At 42.4% G+C, this 21,726-nt stretch overlaps 1 protein-coding gene across 2 annotated transcripts in view; it reads left to right on the top strand.

Annotated features, from left to right (window-relative positions):
• Positions 1-21,726, top strand: part of GckIII (Germinal centre kinase III) — a 169,907-nt gene that overhangs the window by 59,458 nt on the left and 88,723 nt on the right. The window contains exon 1 of one of the 2 annotated variants that reach the window (XM_080282614.1): positions 5,495-5,525. The exons of the other annotated variant lie outside the window; for it this stretch is intronic. The gene's annotated coding sequence lies outside the window, so the exon portion shown is untranslated. Of the gene's footprint in view, positions 1-5,494; positions 5,526-21,726 lie in introns of those variants that run through there. 2 annotated transcript variants of the gene reach the window in all.

Here is a 21,726-nt window from a genome sequence, read left to right as displayed (position 1 = left end):
GTACAGCGCCACCCACCGTGACTTACCTCTCCCTCCTTCCCCCTCCCCCCCCTTCTCCCTTTCTCTCCCCCCCCCACACACACATTCCAGTCTCCTTTCTCCAAGTGTACCAGTCTTTCAAAATCTCAGGCTTTCCAAATTGACCAAGCGTGAGAAATTGTATGATTTTGGAATTTGGACTCCAGTTTGCCGATGCCATTGGTGGTGGTGGGTGGTACAGGTGTTGCCGGAGGGTTAATTACAGGTAGAGATAATTAGAATGCATGTATGGTGTGTGTGTGTGTGAGAGAGAGAGAGAGAGAGAGAGAGAGAGAGAGAGAGAGAGAGAGAGAACAAGGTGGCTGGTATGTGTTCAGGCTCTTTGCAGTAGTCTGGGTTGTGTGTGTAGTAAGGTGGTGATAGAGAGAGTCCAGTGTGTAGAATGTGAAGGGTGTGGTCGGTGTGATGTATGCTATGCTTAGATGTTACAATGACCATATAGTTTGATGTTGGAAATAGTGAGTGATGTGGTTTGCGTGTAGGGCAGAGAAATTCATGGTAGGGGCAGCTTGAGTAGTAATAAGTTGCTTGGGAAATGTGATATAGTGGTGTGTTGTTTAGCAGTGTATGTGGAAATATTAGGTAAAGGAGACTATGGTGTGTTGTGATTGGTGTTGTTTTGAGATATGTTGATGTGATTATACGTGGTATTATCCTTGGTATCATTTTGTTCTAATGTTGCGCGACAGTTTTGCTTACCCAGGCGCAGAATCAATATTATGTTTCTTCTCATCGATGGTGTATTGCCTCATATTCTCGTGTTACTAGCGGTATATTATGCCGTTTTGATAAGGTGTAGTTTATGGGCGATATTCCAGTTTCATATGAAGAGATAATGGCGTGCTAGTCTGATTTAAAACACGCTACTATAGTACATGATACTGTAATAACATAATATATTATAATGATCACTTGCTGTGTTAACGAGTTGACATGATGGAAGGGAAAAGGAAAGGTGCAAGTAAGATGAAAGGACGGGACTGAAGAGGCAGGAAGAGTGAGTGCAAAACAGGTACGAGGGAATGCATTGGAGTCTGAATACCGTCCTCACAGATATCTTTTGTCATTGTTGGCCTGGATGTGTCAGACAATACTGTATAGATATATTGCCTGTTGCCTGTGCGCTCTACTTATCTCCCATCTCCTCTTTGCTCAGCACCCCGTCGTTGAGCTCGCGTTGATCTCAGTCGAAATATATAGGCTCTAGGCTACACATTTTGTCTATGGCTCCTTCTGTCGCTAGTTTGGTTACCGTGTGTCGTATATTTTTCTGTCTGTTGTTTGTAACCTTTGTGTATTGGCGGTGATTTTTGTCGCTCGGTCTTAGGTGATCTTCCCTTCCTCTCTCGGGCGTAACTATCCCTTGGGACTAAGATGACACGTGTTTAGGTCTTGTTTATTGCGGAAGTAGGCTGTGATTGTGGTTGTTTATGCGTGGGCCTCCCTGTTGTTGTGTAGGCTACCTCAATAGTAGTGTTTGTTTAATGAGCCGTATGTCTTGAAGCCTGTAGAGTCTTTGTGTGTGTGTGTGTGTGTGTGTGTGTGTGTGTGTGTGTGTGTGTGTGTGTGTGTGTGTGTAATGAGACGTGTGCGGGTATGTGTGCGTGTGCGTGAGACATTACCGTGATCTGTGGAGCGAGGAGAGAAGACTGCGGGGACGAGACTTGGCCACATAGCATGAAAGTGAGCTACCTGACTGACTCTGTGGCTGAAGAAAATACTGACAGAAAAACGGGCCTGAGGAGTAGCTGTCTGATCAAAGGAATCACTGACTGGCTGTCTTGGCAAGTCATGACTGTCATTGGATGGGCTAAATATATAAGCAATAAGAAATAATCTGTTTGTTTAATACTGACTGACTAACGTATTTTCGAAGGAAGTATCTCAGCAATAAATTTAGTGTATAGATTCTGACGACAATACTGGCACGTTTTAACATTAATGCTTAGTTGAATTTGCAGAAAAGATGGTTGAGAAATACTGACGCGTGTCTGAGTAAAAATTCAGATAAATTTGCAGATAGGATGGTGGAGAAACTTTCAGTATTGTAGTTTGAGTGAAAGATTTTTAATCAAAGACTCGACTGGTGCTTTCAGAATTATATAGGCTGACGGTAAGAATTAAGCTGACAAACTTACTAACTTAAGAATCCGTTGGCAAGATTGACTAACTGCAGAGTATATGACCCAAGGTAACACAACGGTACTATAAAAAAGTCGAGGTACTGAGAAACTAGCATGGTCATGACACAGTAGCTGCCTCCCCGTTCCACCCTCTTACATGTGTTTACGAGCGAGTTCTAGCGGGATTGTGTTAATTGAGCCTAATGCGTTGGAGGATGTGGTGTTGTGGTGGCCTCTCAGGGTTGGATGTGGTGGTAAAGTTACGGTTCGCATTTGAACGGGGTTTTTGTTGTTCGTGGTGATCGCCTTTGAAGTTGACGTAGGATGTAATAATATTACATTGTAACTGGTCGTGTTTTGAGTGAGGTGTTGTGCTGCAAGTATGAAGTAAATTTAAATTTTTTGTAGATGTTAGGGAGTATAGGTGTTCAAGTTCTCGGAGAAAGTAAATATTTTTTTATGAATGTGACTGGACATTGTCAAACCAGGGTGCTTGATGGGAAGAGATTATTTTTCTGTGGCTATTAAGTGCATTGATTGGCGTGAAATACGAACCTGGAGACTTGTATGCAGACATCACCATAAGTGGTATATTAAAGAGGGTATGAAGTGTTATACCTAGTAACCGTCAGGTATGGAGTGGCGTGTATCGAGTGGTGTGAGGTGTAGTCTTTATTATAAGCTTGGGGGAGCTGCGTGTCGAGGCCTCTGTACTCTGCCTCTCTCCGCCAAGGTTTGCCCGCTGGTCGTTTATCTCAGGATATTATTTCCTCACTGACGCGATGGGTTTTTGATGATATGCAGAGATAACCTCACCACAACTTCTATCGTTTTTGAAAGCTATTTTACTATAGTGTCATCTAGAGAGAGAGAGAGAGAGACGAGTACAAGGTTTAGGTTCTTCAGAGGATTGTGTGGGAATGTGCGCGTATGGGAAAACAGACATAACGGTTCTCATACATAAGCTCTTGTGATGGTCCAGAAGTTGCCTGTGTGGGAGAGAGTTTGTGAATGTGTGCACGATTTTATATGGGAGTAGGTGGGTGTGTTTTGTGTGCCTGTGATTGTTATTGTGTACGAGTATGTGAGGGAGGGAGAAGCCAGTGATTTCAAGAAAATGTGTTGGTCAGAGAACGCAAGTGTGGCTTAGAGCAGTATACCTGTCTAAGTTTGTGTGTGTGTGTGTGTGTGTGTGTGTGTGTGTGTGTGTGTGTGTTTAAAAAGGACAGGTGTGTGAGATTTCATGATACCTTGAAGTGGGGCGTACACACACACACACACACACACACACACACACACACACACACACACACACACACACACACACACACACACACACACACACACACACACACACACTGACACACACACACACACACACACACACACACACACACACACACACACACACACACACACACACACACACACACACACACACACACACACACACACACACACACACACACACACACACACACACACACACACACACACACACACACACACACACACACACACACACACACACACACACACACACACACACACACACACACACACACACACACACACACACACACACACACACACACACACACACACACACACACACACACACACACACACACACACACACACACACACACACACACACACACACACACACACACACACACACACACACACACACACACACACACACACACACACACACACACACACATTTTATCATGCATATAAATTCACACGTGCCGTCGACACCCACAGTCAAGCAGAAATACGAAAAAATGTTAAAATCTGTCAGTCATTTTCTACGTGTCATTTATTTCACCATTTTGTGCTCTATAAGTGAACCCCAGAAACAAATACAGCGAGGGAGGTTAATAATTTTGATTTTTAAATAGAGCGGGGGATTTAGTGGTGCGTTATATAGAGAATTATGTTAGAATTACATTGATGGAGTTTTTAGGGATGTGTAAATTTAGGTTTAGTGGAGATACCGAGTGAAATGAACAGGGGGGTAATTGGAAAATAATTTAGGGATTACTGTATCACTTTTTGAATAATTTGGTTTCATATAATTAGCAAACAAAGCCATTACTAAAGATTTCGAAGAATAAGAAATTAATGGAATGGAGACATTGGGTGAAGGGTGTTTTAGAAATGTAGGATTATTAATTGGCATGTATTCTGATTTGGCGTAATAATTTGCAACTGTGATTATAATGTAACTCTTCAGTTGTTTTGGTCTGATGGATTTGGGAGAGGAAATGCGGATAAGGGCATCATGAAAAAAAGTTATCTCTACACAAAAATGAAGAGCATATAATAGTGCAAAGTTGGGAGCTGTGCAGAATTATAGAGAGAAAGGGTAGCATTGGATGTGTGTGTAAAAACAAGAAAAAAAAAATGTAGCAAGAAAGTGAGAGAGAAGGGGAAGCAGTCCAACTAAAGGAAGTGAAACTGAGAAGTGACGGCAAGAAAATCATTCACATTATTTGAGTCGAGATGCTTCAATCATCCAGCACAAAAAAAATAGAATAAAAAACTTAAGGTGAAAGTGTATATTATTTATCTTGAATTATTTTAAGTATTACAGGAAGGAAAGTTAAATCGTGTCGAGGAAAATATAACAGGGTGAATACTTGGTTGGATACGTGAATAGTACTGAACGAAACTAATTGAAGGAGATAATTAGTTTTGGACAGAAGAAAAAGAATGAATACGCGTATATAAAGGTAAAGTAATCGTACCCAAAAAATATATAACCGGACGAAACGAAGGAAAACGAGCATACCTTGAAACGGAATCGTGCAGTGATAAGTGACAAGAACGTTGCAAGTGAATTGTGTTCGAAATTTATTATAGCCAAACTCCAGTGTATTCTGATGTGAGTGTATGTGCAACTTGTATATCTTTAATCGCTGTCAGAATTGGATATTACATTATTGTGTATTCATCGTGTTTAACCGCAAGCTGGTGTATTCAGAATTAAATCTATCCTTGGTCTTTTTTCCAGCCTCTGATGTATTGGGATTTTTTTTTTTTTCTTAGTCGAGTGTGTAAGAAATAAGTGAATCTTCATTATTGTATATCCAGTTTCGGTATACCTACACCCGACCGCAGTGTATTCCGACCATCTGAATCAAGTGTATGTGGAGGAGCGTGTATTTGCATCAAAGTTCATCCGAAATAGCGTGTATGCGGATTAAAGCTTAGCCGACCTGGAGTGTATGAGGATTAAAACTTATCTGGACTAGAGTGTATCCGGCCTGAGGAACCATTGGCAACAGGGCCGGAGGAGGAGAGGCGGGGGAGAACATGCCTTCCCTCTATCAGGACGACTGGAGGAGGAACAAGGTGAGTAGCATCGGGGAGGGGGAGAGTGGTTGAGGGGGAAGCCAAAGGAAGACAAGGAAAGGGATGAAAGAGTAGGGGAGGGAATGGAAGGGAAGAGACAAGAAGAAAAGAGAGGGGAGGAGAGGGGAGAAAAAAGGATGGAAGGGATGGCAGGGGAGGGAGAGGGAAATAGGAAGAGTTAAAGGATGAGATAAGAAGAGGGGAGGGGAGAGGATGGAGGGGAGCTGCTGGGAGGAGACGTAGGTAGAGGGAAATAGAATGGAAAGGAAGAGAAGTAAGGGAGGGAGGAAAAGTGAAGGGGAAGTGAAGTGAGGGATGTAGGAGATGGGATAAGTGTAGGGGAGGGAAGAAAAAGAGAGTGAAGTAAGAGTTTTGAAGAGGAAATGGGGTTAGAGAAGAGAGGATTGTTGAGTAGAAATGGAGAGAGAAGAGGGAAGAAGGGGAGAGGAGTTGATATGACCGGGAAAAGAGGAATGCGGTAGAGGTTGACATAGCAAAAAAAAAAAAAAAAAGGAGAGAGAGAGAGAGAGAGAGAGAGAGAGAGAGAGAGATAAGTTATAGTTCAAAGGTACGGAGGGAAAAGAAAAGCGATGTGGAAGATAAGGAAATGTATGAGGAAGCAGGATGGAGCGACCAGAGGGAGAGAGGTGTATGTGTATGTGTAAGAGGTGGTAACAAGGTGAACGGGTGTGCAGGAAAGTGTGTGTGTGTGTGTGTGTGTGTGTGTGTGTGTGTGTGTGTGTGTGTGTGTGTGTGTGTGGAGAGAGAGAGAGAGGGAGAGGGAGAGAGAGATGAAGAAATAGGTGCAAGGGTGAACACGAGCAGGTTGCAGCTAACTAGCACACACCATTTGCCTAATACGACAGTAAGAACATCGTAAATTAAAATTTTTACTCCCCTACCACTTCGAGAGGACAGAGGAATGGGTAAGGCAGGAGCGGGTCAGAAAGCTTTGGTCAGGAATGTAGGATGTTAAAGGGGGAGATGGGAGGATAAGAAGAGGATGTAGAACAGGGTATATGAAGGACGTAGGGGGAGTAAAAAGAGAGTTGATGAAGGGAGGAAAAGGGCGTGGAGACGGGAGGATAAGAAGACGACGTAGAGTAGGGTGTATGAAGGACGTAGGGGGAGTATAAAGGGAGTGAGGAAGGGAGGAAAAGGACGTGGAGGTGGAAGGGTGTGAAAAAGTTGTAGAATTGGATGTTTGAAGCGTGTAGGGGAGGGAGTAACACGGAGCAAGAAGGGAGGAAAAAATGGAGTATATAATCTATGAGCATAAGAAGTGTCGGAACAGGTACGATGTAATATTAGGGTGTAAGGTACTTTGTGTGTGTGTGTGTGTGTGTGTGTGTGTGTGTGTGTGTGTGTGTGTGTGTGTGTGTGGAGGTATTAGGTATCTGTAGGATGTAGTGCAGCCTCTGAAACATGGAGAGAAGGGGCGAAAAGAAGGTAGAGTAAGGAATTAAAAAATATAGAGCTTGGTAAGGTGTAATAATAGGATGTGGAGTAGCCAGTGTTACGTTTTTATGATAATGTAGGGTAGGGTGTTGGATGAGGGTAGGGTAGGGTTGGTTGTAATGAGGGATATAGAGAAATGCGTTAAAAAACTTCGGTGTACGGGCAGATTATGGAAAGGGTTGCTGCTGTAAGGAGGGTGTAATGGTGGGTTTGTGGAGGGGGTAAAAACAAGTGGTGGGTTTGGAGGACAGATCGGTGAAGGACGGGTGAGGAATGTTGGGTTGTGTCTGGATGTGAAAGAAAAACGGATTGGGAATGGTTTGTAATGTGTGTGTGTGTGTGTGTGTGTGTGTGTGTGTGTGTGTGTGTGTGTGTGAAGAAAAGGCGGCTGGGGATGTAAGTGTGTGTAGGGAAAATCATTGGGGATGAAGTAATAAGGATAGACTAGGAATGTAAGGTAGGATGTGAAGGTAAGGGATAAGATGTGAAGGTGGATAAAATGTAGGTATAAAGTATGAAATGTAAAGATGAATAAAGGACAGTAATTGTAGAGTAGGGTGTGAAAGATAGGGGTGTAGGGTAGGATGGAAGGTGGGTGAAAGTAGGTATGTAGGGTAGAGTTTAGTAGGAGTGTATGGGAAGGGGGATGGAAGGGTACGTGTGATATGGATGCACGATCGCTTTTGTGCCGTTACTGGTCATGCTTCATTGGCTTCACTCACCCAGCCTCTTTTTTGTTCAGTCCCCCACAACCCTCCCTCCCTCTTTTTTTTCTGCCCTCTCCCATCAACCCCCTCTTTCTCTCTCAGCACTCCTACCCATGGCCCATCCCCCTGTCTCTACATTCCTCCCCATCCCTATTCATACTTGTCACCCCGCCCCCCACCTCCCATCTACCCCTCTTTCCTACTTGCCCTGACCTCTGTACTCGTCATTCCGTCCTCACGCACCATCCTTCAAATTTTCGTGTCTCTCCTCACGCATCACGTGGGGAGTTCCTTGCATCTCTCGCCTCACACATAGCCATAACTACTCGTCTTACACCCCATTCAGGTTTCACTTTTAAGGGTTTTCTTGTCCATCGTTTCCCATCATCTCATGTGTATTAATTATCTGTTTAATCAAGCTGCCAGTAGTTTATTATTGTCAGCGCCTTTGTCTGACCGTACTTTTAATTTCTTCATTGGCTGGTTTAGCTCCCCATACTAATCCTGAGCTTGCCCAACATTATTTTTCTCCTCTCAGTGTTCCCATTCCTAAGTCTGCCTTACCTGCTGTCTAACAATACTTAGTTTTCCTAATCCTGCTTGCCTTACCCTGTCTTACCTGGGATTTCCTTTGTTTACTGTGCCGAACTTCTTGTTTAGATGTCTTCATTTAACTTTCCTTACCTCGCCCTGCCTAGCCTTGTTCAGTTTGTCGTCACTTTACTACGTGTCTTCCTTTCTATACCCTGCCTTGCCGTGTTTAGCTGTCTTCACTTTACCTGTCCTGTCATGCTTACCTTACCCTGCCATACCTAATTATTTTATTTATTTTATTTTGTTTATTTATTTTATTTTTTGCTCGTATGTTTTTATCTTCCGGTCTTCCTTTCCAAGCCTTACCTTACTCATCTGTATCTTATATCCCAGCCATAATCATTCCCTGCCCTACTTAACCCTGTTGCTTATCCCCTTGTTTGATTTTGTTTCCCCTACCTTCCCGCCTGCCGTACCGTGCCGTGGCGTGGCGAGGTGAGGCAAGGAAGCGGAGGTGGGTGGGTTCAGGGCCTGCCAGTGTCATTTCTGTGTTAAGGTCACTTCTCTCCCCGTTGCTTGTTCGCTCCTTCTCTCCTCCTCCAATCACCTTTTCTCTCCTACTTATCTTCCCTGTCTCTTCTCTAACTCCATTTTCCTTCCCCCTCTTTTCCTCCTCTTTCATGCCCCCTCCCTGTCCCTCCATCTTGGCCCCTCTTTTTCCCTCTCTCTTGCCCCCTCATCCTCCCTACCCTTCTTTCCTGTCCACTCCCTACCACCCTCTTTCCCGCCCTCTCCCTACTCCCTCTTTCCCGCCCTCTCCCTACTCCCTCTTTACTACGCCATCCTGCCCCCCTCTTTCTTGCCCCTTTCCTGCTACTCTTTCCCGCTTCCTCTCTGCTTTCTCTTTCCTGCCCCCTTTCTACTCCATCTTTCCCTGCCCATCTCTACCCTGCCTCCTGCCCCATCCCTATCCTTGCTCCTCCCCCTTCATACTCTCTGTCCTTCCCCCCATCTTACTCTTTCTCCTTCCCCCACCCTACCCTGTCTCCTTCCTCCTTCCACCCTTCTCTCCTTCCTCCTTCCACCCTTCTCTCCTTCCTCCTTCCACCCTTCTCTCCTTCCCCCTCCCTACTTTCCCTCCCCTTAACTTCCTTCTCTCCTTCCCTCTTCCTGCCTTCTCTTCTTTCCTCTCCCTGCCTTCTCTTCTTTCCTCTCCCTGCCTTCTCCCCTTTCCTCTCCCTGCCTTCTCTTCCCTCTCCCTGCCTTCTCTCCTTCCCTCTCTGTCTTCTCTCTTTCCCTTCTCTCCTTCCCATTCCACTTCCTTTCGCTTGCCTCCTTTATTTCTTCCGTTCCTGCCCTCTCCTTATCCTCCGTCCTCCCCCCCATTCTCTCTCTCTCTCTCTCTCTCTCTCTCTCTCTCTCTCTGCCCCTCCACGTCTTGTACTCACCTGTATTTCTCTCCAACCTTTCACCTTCTCTCTTGACCCCTCATCTTTACCTGTATATATATATATATATATATATATATATATATATATATATATATATATATATATATATATAGATATTATATAGATATTATATATATATATATATATATATATATATATATATATATATATATATATATACATATAAAATCAAAAGGGCTACAGACTTGTCCCTTCCAATAAAAACTGAACAAAGAAGGACAAATTCAAGATCTGCTTTTCTTTCTCCCTTACGCCCTTGCTGCTTATTCTCTCTTGCTTCCTGAATTTCTCGTTCCTCCCGCTCCACCATACTGCCTTTACTTCTGCATATTGTACTCTCTTACCTGCGTCCCCCCCCCCCTCCCCTACATTCACCCTCTCATAGGCATTCTCACTCACAACACTGTTCCTCACCTCTCCTCCTCGCGTCCTCCTCCCCCCCCTTCTGACGGCACTTATCTTCTCACTGTCCTCTCCCTCCCCTCCCCCCCTCCCCCTCCTCTCACTCTTCCCTCTCCCCTCATTCTCCTCCCTCTCCTCTCACTCTCCTCCGCATTCATCCTCCCCCTGCTGTACTCCCTTACCTTACTGCCTTTACAAAATTATTTTCTCACCCTGAGTTACCAGAACGGTTTACAAATGTTATTACTATTCGTTACATCATTTTCCTTTTCTCAAAACAAGTGATATCTCTCCATGGATTTCCTTACTTGCATGAACACTAATTCTGGTGGTGGCACGTATGGACAGCTGAGAGAGAGAGAGAGAGAGAGAGAGAGAGAGAGAGAGAGAGAGAGGGAGTCGTCATTGGAAAACAGGAAGGCTTTGAGGAATAATTTTTTTTTTTTTTTTTTACTGAGGGAGGAAAAATATGAAGGAAAAATATTTAGTTATTAAAATGGTTACAAGAAAAATAATAATTTATTATGAAGGGACGGACGAATACGAGTAAAGGAAAAGAGAAGGGAAATGGACCAAGAAAAGAGGAGCTGGATGTAGGGAGGAAGGGAGAATGATACAGAGGAGCTGGATGTAGGGAGGAAGGGAGAGAGAGAGGGAGGAGATGGATGTAGGGAGGAAGGGAGAGAGAGATAGAGAGGAGGTGGATGTAGGGGGGAAGCGAGAGAGATAGAGAGGGGAGGGTGAATCAATGTGTTTTCCAAGAAGTGCTTGAATACTGAGTGATGTGGTCGTGTAAGGCTCGGGGGGGGCGGAGCTTTGATCTAAGGACGGGAGGGGAGGAGATGGAGTGAGGGAGGAGGGTTGGCTAGGGAAAGAGCTACGACGTAGGGTTAGGTGAGGAGGGGAAGGGAAAGGAAGGTAGAGAATAAAGGATAGTGTTGTGATGAGGGGTAGAAAGAGTTTAGATAGTTTAGGTACGGATAGGGAAAGGAGGGTTGAGAGCCGGGAAGCTTTAAGAGGTGGAGTAGAAGTGGGGTTCAGTGTGCAAGGTAGAGAAGGGAAAGGAAAGGATAATTGAGGGAAGAAAGCGAGAGAGAGAGAGAGTGAGAATTATGTATCGTGTGGGAGGAGGACGATGAGGAATAGGAGAATAGCTTTGTTCAGAGGCGTTATTAGGAAGGTCAGGGAGCTTTGGAGGGAAGGAGTATGTTGATTAAGAAACGTGTGATGTTTATTGTGGAAGGTGGTGCTGATAAAGACGCGTGTGGTGGTTGTTGTGATGGAAGGTGGTATTGATTAAGAAACGTGTCATGGTTGTTGTGTTGGAAGATGGTGTTGATCAAGAAACGTGTTGTGGTTGTTGTGGTGGAAGGTGGTGTTGATTAAGAAACGCGGGGGGTGATTGTTGTGATGGAAGGTAGTGTGTGAGGGATGCTATAGACGTTCCTGATTAAAAAAGCATATTGAAATAGTTTTTTATATAAATTAAAAATAAATATTATGTTCAGGTTTATGCAGGAGAGAATTTAGAGATGAAAAACACTACATTTTTTTCCCTACAGTGTGGCTTACTCATGCAACTGTTCCCTCACATGCATAGTTCGTTTCAGTTTCGTCTTCCAAAACACTGATTACTGTTCTGTTCCAGATTTCCAGGAATTATTCTTGCTTTACCGTTTATTACAGTCCACTCCCAGTACGTCTTCTCTTATCCTTTCATTTCCCTGCCCCACCCCACCTTACCTCTCCTTCACTGTTCCCTCTCCTTACCTTTCTCCTTCCTGTTCTTTCGCCTTACCTCTCACTGCCTATCCCTTCTCCTTACCTCCCTCAGCCTTGTCCCATCTCCTTGCCGGTCCTTGCCCTGTCCCTCCTTTTATCTATCCCTGCCCTGTCCCTCGTTTTATCTATCCTTGCCCTGTTCCTCCACTTCACTTCCCCTCCCGTGTCACTTTCCCTCACCTGTTCGTTCTCTGCCCATTCCCATTACTTGTCACGCTACGACCCCTCCCTCTCCCCTCTCCCTCCCCCTTACCTGTGTCGCCCCTTTGCCCCCCACCTCCTCCCTCCTTTCTCTCTTCCCATTGCCCGCTCCCCTCTACTTCTCTCTCCGACCCCTATCCCTCGCCCCCACATGTATCGTCTTTTCATATTCATACTCGCCCCGTCCAAGTGTCTCCTTTGCTCTTGCCCACTCTTCTTAGTACTTTTATGTCCTCATCTGCCTCTCTTTCCTTGTTCTCTGGTTTTTCATCTGGATAGTTTTATTATTATTATTATTATTATTATTATTATTATTATTATTATTATTATTATTATTATTACCCTCCTTACTGGTATATATTATAGTTTCGAATGCATTGTTGTTTTTATACTATGTTATATATTACCCTCTCCTTATTTCTAAATCCCTTCTATGTGAGGTCTCCTTGAATCAAATGAAGTCTCAGGGCAATGGGAAAATAAAACAGAAACCTCATCGTGGCAGTATTGGAGCTAGTGGAGACATTTTTATTTATATTACTAAGAGAGATAACACCCTTAACCACTTCACTACGGTTGTCCTGCTCCTGCCACCATTAAATACTTTTATTCTAAGTAGGAAGAGTCTCTAGTAGTGAAAATATTAAGTCCATATCGAAATCATCCAGTTGAAAAGTATGGGCTAAGCTAAGTAGGGTTATGTAGAGGTAACAAGAATGGGAGGAAAGGTACATCATTTGACTGAAGGTGTTTAGTTAAAAAAAAAAAAAAATGAGGGGCAGATAACTAAATGAAAATGGCGTCATGGCGCGGAAAGGGGAAAAAAATGCTTGTAAAGTCATCCCACCTTCAAACAGAGACTTGTAAGGGTCAGTAAAGCTGTGGCTGTGTTTCCTCGTTGTTGCTGTGTTGGACATGGGTTTTGCCCTCTTGTTTTTCGTTTCCCCCTTTACCTTCCCTCTGTCTTTCCTTTCTTTTATCACTCCCTCCCCCTTTCCCTGTGTGTATATGTGTGGTTTTCTTTTTGTCTCCCTCCCCTCAACGGTAGGCGAATAGCCTCCGCTCTTGCGTCTTAGTCAATCCTCTTACGTGACCCTGAGCTAAACATAGTACTTGGTTACGTTGTGGTGCCTCGCCCTTACCTGTCACTCCCCCCCCCCCTCCACCGCGAGAGAGAGAGAGAGAGAGAGAGAGAGAGAGAGAGAGAGAGAGAGAGATTTCAAAAACACAGATTTAGCAGGATCAGCAACAATAGCATCGCAACCCCAGTAAAATGTTGTGTGTGATCTGGGTTTTGGTGCCGGTACAGAATGGCGCCTCGAAAAAATGTTAAAGTTCTATTTACACCTTTTCAGTCATTGTGCACAGGTTTGAATTTTATATATCGATTTTCTTGCCCTGAGTTGTTGATACCGCTTTGTATTTGAACCCCTTAACCCTTTGAACCCCTTGACGTCAGTAGTATTTTCTTGCTGTTACCAGATACTTGGATTCAGCTTAGGGGATGGCCTCGGTAGTGAAGTGTTGTTGACTGCTGTATATTACGCCTTCAACTCGAAAATTTCATAAGTCATCCGATGGTAGGAAGACTAGAAAATGTACCCTGGCGGAAAGGGTTGAATTGGTACACGGAAAACTGTAGCGGAAATGTGTAGACTGTGTGTGTGTGTGTGTGTGTGTGTGTGTGTGTGTGTGTGTGTGTGTGTGTGTGTGTGTGTGTGTGTGTGTGTCTGGGTGGGCTGAGGGGCTGCTGGTTGGGCCTGTCCCCAGCACACCCCCCTCCCCCCCTCACACAAAGACAATAAGTAGTCGATTTGAGTTAAGTCACTCTCTCAGTGCCTGTAGAAGAGGCCACTACGTCGACTGCCATAGTAAAAATGGGATGCAACTCATGTTACATGCATTTCCATGTATACATACAATGAAACGGCATGTGGCAATACAGAGCGTGATGGGCAGATATATCAGTGTTTACGACAAATAGAGACACTTGGCTTAAACCTAGCATCTTAACAACTCCTTACAGAGCAGTAAATTTTGGTGAATTAACTGTAGATAATGACATCCTAAGGTACTATATGATTAATTGTTATGAGCAGCATGATCGCACAGTACTGGCAGAGTTTTCACAGTCTGGGTATATAATTGCATTTACCATTTACCTTGAAAAATCAGGGTTTCTGCTGATAAGTCTGATTTTATGGCCATCATCCGCGTTTTATGTAATCAAGGTGGTGGGTTTGGTAACAATATATATATATATATATTATATATATATATTATATATATATTATATTTTATATACCGTATATATTATATATATTATATTTTCTATATATATTATATATATTTTTTATATTATATCTATCTATCTATCTATCTATCTATCTATCTATCTATATCTATCTATCTATCTATCTATCTATCTATATATATATATATATTTATTTATTTTACAGTATTCATCATCGAATTCTCCACAACATTTCTTGCAAGAAATGTTATGGAATAACATGTTTGATGACAGTGTATTGTAATGTTGCAGTGATACTTCGATCGATATAGTGGTGCGTTTATAATTCTCATTTTACCCGTGCATTGGCTTGTTTGTGGTAGAAACATCTTAAAGAGAGGACACTTGATAATGCAGGGTCTGTGAAATTGATAAGAGAATAGTAAGTTAATGCAATGATTACTAAATTATGAGTATTCGTTAGTATACAGAGATGAATGTTTGCACAGAATAGGGAACTCTTGTTATGAGTAAACTTATGATGACTTGTTTTGGTGGAGTACGTTGGTGTAAGGTGACCTATATTGTGGTGGCGTTCAGTATATAGAAGGTGGGAAATGGTGTCAGGTGAATTGTGGCATGGTCAGGTTGCCTTAGAACACGAGATGCCATTGTTTCACTCTCTCTCTCTCTCTCTCTCTCTCTCTCTCTCTCTCTCTCTCTCTCTCTCTCTCTCATATATGTATATACAGGGTGAGCCATACTTTACCATAATATTATTTTATTAATACAGTTATATTTCAGCTAAGTAATGTGTACACCAATTATATTTCAGCCAGATGGAGTGTACATCAAGTAATTTAAAAATCAAGTTAAATCAGATGTTCAAATTGACCTCTTACTTCCCGTAAACAGAATGAGTGGCAAATTCTTCTCATCGTATGATTTTTTTGTTTTTTTTTTCAAGTTGTGAGATTCTGCTGTTATTCTATCAGTTCTTGAAGACTTGTAGGCTTTGTCTTGTAAACTTTCTCTTAGATCATCCCCCAAACTGCGATGTCACATGGCGTTAGGTCAGGTGACCTTGGAGGCCACTCTACAGTGCCCCTTCCAACCCATGTATCGAAAGTGTTACCGAGAAATTCTTGCACATTCCTACCGTAGTGAGGAGGTGCACCATCTTGCATCCAAATTAATTTGGAAACCGAAATATAACTGTGTGTTAGTTGTAATATAACTGTGTTAAAGAAATAATGGTATTGTAAAGTAACTTTGGCCCACCCCATATATATATATATATATATATATATATATATATATATATATATATATATTGTATATACGGTTAACACAGCGTAGTGCATGGTTTCATGAGCTACCAGATACCACTCGTCACTCACTGTAGGTATTCCCTTGGGTGTTATATTATTTTCGATTCTCTTTCTTTATCAACAGAGTACATCTTTCTTATTTGTTGACAGCATTGTATTATTAATAAGATTTTACTCCAGCATGGCGCTCACCGTGATCTTGAATATCTAGGCCTGCTAGCTTGGAGGCAGTAAGGCGCGCGACATACGTTATGGGCTGTAGGCTGTGCTGTAGGAGTTGCCTTTAGCCTGTGGTATAAACATCACACTATCCTCGTCTTTCCTATTTATTTATATGACTGTAATGGCAGCATGAGTTTGTTTAGCTGGAATTTAGCATTCCTCTCCTTTACATACTGAAGTATCTCGGTTTACCATTACTTAAATTTTCATCATGGGAGTTGGCTGTCCTCTCTGCTGCCTGATTTTGATTAACACTGCTGCCTTTAGGTGTTACACTGTTGCCTTTAATTTTGGTAATGAACTGTTCAGTCCCCTTTGCTTTGTCACTCTTCTTTCCTGCCTTGCATTTTACATGACTCACTGCTTCCTTTCTTCCTAATGTTCTTTTATATATATATATATATATATATATATATATATATATATATATATATATATATATATATATATCGTCTTTCTCCCTTTCTTTCTTGTACAGTTGGGGATTTGTGTTAAAAACGACTACTTCACGTGATACTATTAAGAAAAATTGATACCTAGCTTGATACCTCCCGAGTCTCTTCCACGAATTCCTTGTCGGAGCCAGTCTCTGCCACGTTTTGCCTGCAGTATTCCCTGTCTCATTTCCCCACCTCCTGTCTGGCCTTTTTCTGCTATGCTTACAATATCTTGGAGTCCAGTCAGTCAGCTTCTTGCTCCGTCGGTTATCCCTTATTCTTGCTGCATGACCAACCCACCGCCATTTCTGTTCTTTTATAACTTCTATAATGTCTGTGACTTTAGTTCGCCCCCTCACCCAAGTTGATTTTTTCCTGTCTCTTAAAGATATTCCCAACGTTGACCTTTCCATTGCTCTTTGAGAACGGAGTAGTTGATTTTCCATCGGTTTTTTCAGTTTCCAGGTCTCACAACCGTATGTCATATCTGGGATTATACATTCGCTATAGACTTTTCGTTTCATAAAGTACACATTGGCAAGCACTTTTCATGATTTCTCTCTGTTTACCGAGAGCTCTCCATCCGATTGTAATGTACTATATTTAATATATACATACATATACACACGCACATACTTATGCCATAATAAATAAACCCATTTCCCTTTCTCTTTCGTTTCCTTTCTCATTTAGTCAAGCTATTCCCCATATTTCGCGTTTTCCCACGTTTATTACGGACAGTGTTAAGGGCTGAGGGCCACTGACCTCGCCCCCTCCCCTTGTAATCTGTCTCCCACTCATCAGATCAATGCCGCCATCGCACTTAGTCTGTCCCTTTTTCACCCATCCCTACCCTGGTGGTTGTCACTGTGTTCCTTTACTTTGCCTTAGCCTCCCCTTCTCATCTACTACCGTTGTCCTTTACCTGTCTTCCCTGTCCTTTCACATGCCTCTTTCTCGCTCTTAACTGTTGCCTCCCCTTCGCACCTGCTACATCCTCCCTCTCACATTCTCCTACCCCCTTTCCCCCATCCCTCCCTCCTCATCTCTCATCTCCGTGTCCGTATCATCTGCCCCTCTTCGTCATTCGTCCTTGCCTCCCTTTCACCTTCTCACCTGTCCTTTCCACCCTCTCACGTATCCTTTCACTCTTATTCCATCCCTCCCTCCCCCCCTCTCGGTTGTGTCACTCCATAGTCGTGCCTTTCATCCGTCCTTGTGCTCTTTATTCTTGTCCTTGCCGGCCACTCGCTCATAAGTGTCGTCACTCACTGTAGTTGTTGCGTTATTGTTCCATCTTGAGGGTTGCTCATCCTTTTGGTCTCAGCGAGTTTCCGTTATTACCCGCGTGTTGTTCCATCTTGTCTCCTTGTGTTAAAAGGGGTTAAATTTGTTGTTGCCATGATTGATTTGAAAAATCATTATTTTTACTTGTTTTACAATCCGACAGGGCGATTATAATATATATATATATATATATATATATATATATATATATATATATATATATATATTGTGTGTGTGTGTGTGTGTGTTGCACACACACTAATGATTTTGAATTACTGGTAATTTCTAAGGGTGTAATAAATACAATAATTTTTAGACCCGTCGTATAACATTTACGGTATCTTATCTAGAACATGTCAGACAGTACTATATTATTGCGTTGCACCTGCTGTCTACCCCCCCACCCCCGTATTTCTTATCTTTCATCGCAACATACCATCATTTGTTCCTCCATTTCCCGTACCCTGTTTCGTATATCTAACCCGGCTGTTTAACATTCGTTTCCAGCTCCTGTGCTTTATCATCTGTCGCAGGCATATTATAACGGTCTTAATGAAACTATATAATTTTGGAGAACCATGACAGTGAGTCGATTTTCTTGTCCTAAACATCTCTCTGTACTGTTCACCTAGTCGTGCATGTCATCCTCACCTGTCCTATCCTGTCCCACTGCTATACAGAGGAGTGCTAGCTAAAAACCAAATTACAGAGCGTTAGGTCTTCTCGAAATCTATGTTGTACTGAAGGGAATTGTAGTAGGCAGAAAAGCGAATGGATCAAAAAAATGAAGAAATAGGAATATGAAAAAATATAGTTAATTATTTTGGGGATACATAGCATTTTGACATCGCTTATCAGTTTTTTCCATTTCCTTTGCCTACTATCAGTTATTTTCTCCCCATTTCCTGTGTGTCTGCCATAATCCTCTGTCAATCTGTTCTCTCTCTCCTCCTCTAGAATTTTTCTTTTTACTTCTGGTACGAAATTACTGTTGATGGATTTCAAGCTCCTCATTTCGCATCCGTATTCCCTTCAGAATCGTGACCTCAAGTTTATTCTTGCCGTCACCAGATGATTATTCAGCTTAAGTCATTTATCCTACTGAAGAGGTCGAGTATTTAGTCTTTCTGCAGCTCTTAAAATCGTCTGAAAATAATAAGGATACGATACAAAAGGCGTCCTCAGTCTCAAGTGGTAAATTTTTAAAGCTACGAGGCAACAGAGACCGTCTTTGGATTAACCTCTTGTATTTAATGATGTATATCTCATCACCAGGTGTTAAATAGACGCAGATCAACCCCCTTTCTAATAGGCCACTCCTCCTAAGCTGAATAAAATCATCTAGCAACAGCAAGAATCAAATACATATAACATCCTTTGGTATAAGGAATTAGCGACAGCAGAATTTTGGAAGGAACCACGGAGATAAAGAAAGAAAGAAAGAAAGAAAAAAGGCAGCTTATGTGACGGTGCTTCATCTTTTCCTGTCTCCCTAGTTTCAGAATTTGGCTTTACCTCTTGACCATGCTGATGTTCATATTTCATTTTAATTATTGATAACTCCCGATTATTTTCCTGGCTTCTTGAGACTTCGAACTGGCTGGGTAATACATAGGCGTCATTAAGGCCCTCAATACGAGAGTCTTTCCGGAGTCAATTGTCTGAAGATAGCAGCAAGAACTAAATAATATGTCCTCTGACTGAATAATGTAGCGGTGACTGTCGTAAGGTTTATGTTGTCCTTCTGCTCTGACCCAGGAAAAACTGCGTACCTTGATTTTTTTTTTTTTTTTTTTTTTTTTTTTTTTTAAACGTTATCACAACCCTTTACTTCCTCGTTACCATATGGCGCCGCGAACCATTGTATTTTTAACCCCCCCCCCCTTCTCTCTTTATCTGTGTCAGCTCCATTTACACGCCCCTTTAATTACTAGACCCATTCCCGTCTCCCGTTCCACTGTTCTTTTGCGAATTTCCACTGACCTTCCCTTCCATTTGACACTTTTTCACATCCCTTTCCCACGCCATTTCTTCTCTCCCTTGTGCCGTTCTTGATGTTCACAACCTTTTAGTCATTATTTTTCACAGAGCTTTCCCAGTCACCTTTTATATGCCATCCTAGTTCGTATTGTTTTCATTCCTTGTCCCAGTTCATATTTACACCATTCTTCGTTCCCTTTTCCGATTCCTGTTATTCAGCCCCCTTTTCAGACTTTTAATTTAAACTGTCAGCTTCTATTCCTGTTTATTTGTTTGTTTACCCACCTCCTTCTCTGTGTCTTTCTTCACTTTCCCGCCCAGCCGTTCCTTCCCACAGTTCCTTTTTTCCTCCCTGTTCCACTCCCCACCTCACGCATTCATTTCCCACTCTCCCTTTCAGTGCTCACGACCACTCCCTCTTTCCCACTCCCCTTTATTCACCAGCCACTTCCAATGTCAGCTACCTCTATTCTTCCCTCGTGTCCCCTTGCCTCTATCAGCCTTCCATTGTTCCATCGTCACGGCCAGGGTGCGGGGCGATGGTGTGAAGTGGGTTGAGGGTGCCTGTGATGTATGGTAGAGTGTGGTGGAGTGTGGTGGAGCCTGCTAGGGCGTGCCAGGATGAAATCGGTTGTCGAGGGTGGGAGTGGTGGTATTGGGATAACTAGTTTGATGCCCTGGTATTTGTATGACTGTTTATTTGGTATATATTTTGTTGTTTGGAAGTGTGTTGTGGACTCTGTCAGGGTATGCTAGAGTGATACTGGTTGTCGAGGGCGTAGTGGAGTTGTTAGTTTTTGATGTAGTTCTGTTACGTGTGTGGTAGTTTATAAATTGTGTACATTCATGTATGGTAGATTGTAATGGAGTGTGATGGAGCCTGCTAGATCGTGCTTTTTTTTTTTTTTTTTTTTTTTTTTTTTTGAGAGAGAGAGAGAGAGAGAGAGAGAGAGAGAGATGGTGATGATGGTTAGGCTAGTCCTGGTATGTGTGTGATTGACTTAGGTATATATTTGCGATACCTGTTCTGGTAGTTTTGATAGTGTTGTGTATAGGATGGTGGAGCCTCCTAGGGCATGCCAGGCTGGGTACTGGTAGTTGGGGATTGTGGTGACTGACTTCAAACGTTGTGATGGTAGTCGTAGTGTATTTATGGTATATATTTGCAGTTGCAAGTGGTAGTGTTAGTAGTTTCATTGATGTTGTTTTGAGGGTGGTGGAACCCTCAGGGGAATTTTTCCGCAATATATATATTTTTTCCATGATGTATTTTCGAATTAGCACTTTTGGCAGAAGTGGTAGAAGAAGAAACTGATGAATAGCAGTATTAATGAACCTTTAAAATGCATCCATAAAGGTGATATGCATACATATATGTGTATACCCTCACAAGCGTACAGAACCTGTCTTTCACATTCATTATGAATCAGGTTATATTACCGCCCTCAAAGAAGTTAGGGACTCTAAAAGTGTTACCGTGTATGCATGTAAGTCAAAGCAAATTTGTTAACTTGACGCACATGTTAGATCAAAGACGTTTCTTTTCTCTAAGTAATACAGACTTTTTTTTTTTTATTCTTTTTTTCAATTAGCGTATTGAGCTTGTTTCGATACATAAAAGCGGTTGATGCCTTGTTTGGCATAAGCTTGACTTTCTTTGATGTACGGGTATGTGTTAGTAGTGAAAATGTACGGTACTAATACAAAGCTATGTTCTTATAAATGGCAAGAATACGTGAGAACACTGAACTGAAGTTATGGATGCGATACTTGGGACATTAAATAGAGATGAATAGGCAGTTCAAATGAGTATTTACCATTGTTGTGCTAACCGGGTTTAATGCTGAGTATGCTTATTATAACACGTAAGTGTTTTACAGTTCATCGTCATCATGATCATCAGTTTTATCAAATAATTGTTGAAGGTATATCTCCTCTAGTTTGGGGGACGTACCGGATCGTGCTGCGGCACTTCGGTTGCTGAGCACATCTCTACGGCGTCATAAGCTTGCTTGTGGTGTTCCGTGGCGGTGGTGGTGCTGGTTGCTGCTGGTGCCGTAATGGACTTTTTATTTGTGTATTGATAATTGTAGTGTGTGTATATTAATCGTATATTTTGCGACAATTCCGTGTTGTTCTTGTAATGACAGGTTTA

Source organism: Coenobita brevimanus, chromosome 94, assembly GCF_032717465.1.
Source record: "Coenobita brevimanus isolate Jiangsu-jjx chromosome 94, ASM3271746v2, whole genome shotgun sequence".
Lineage (NCBI taxonomy): Eukaryota > Metazoa > Arthropoda > Malacostraca > Decapoda > Coenobitidae > Coenobita > Coenobita brevimanus.
The sequence above is the reverse complement of the archived record's forward strand: the minus strand, read 5'-3'. Positions and strand labels throughout refer to the sequence as shown.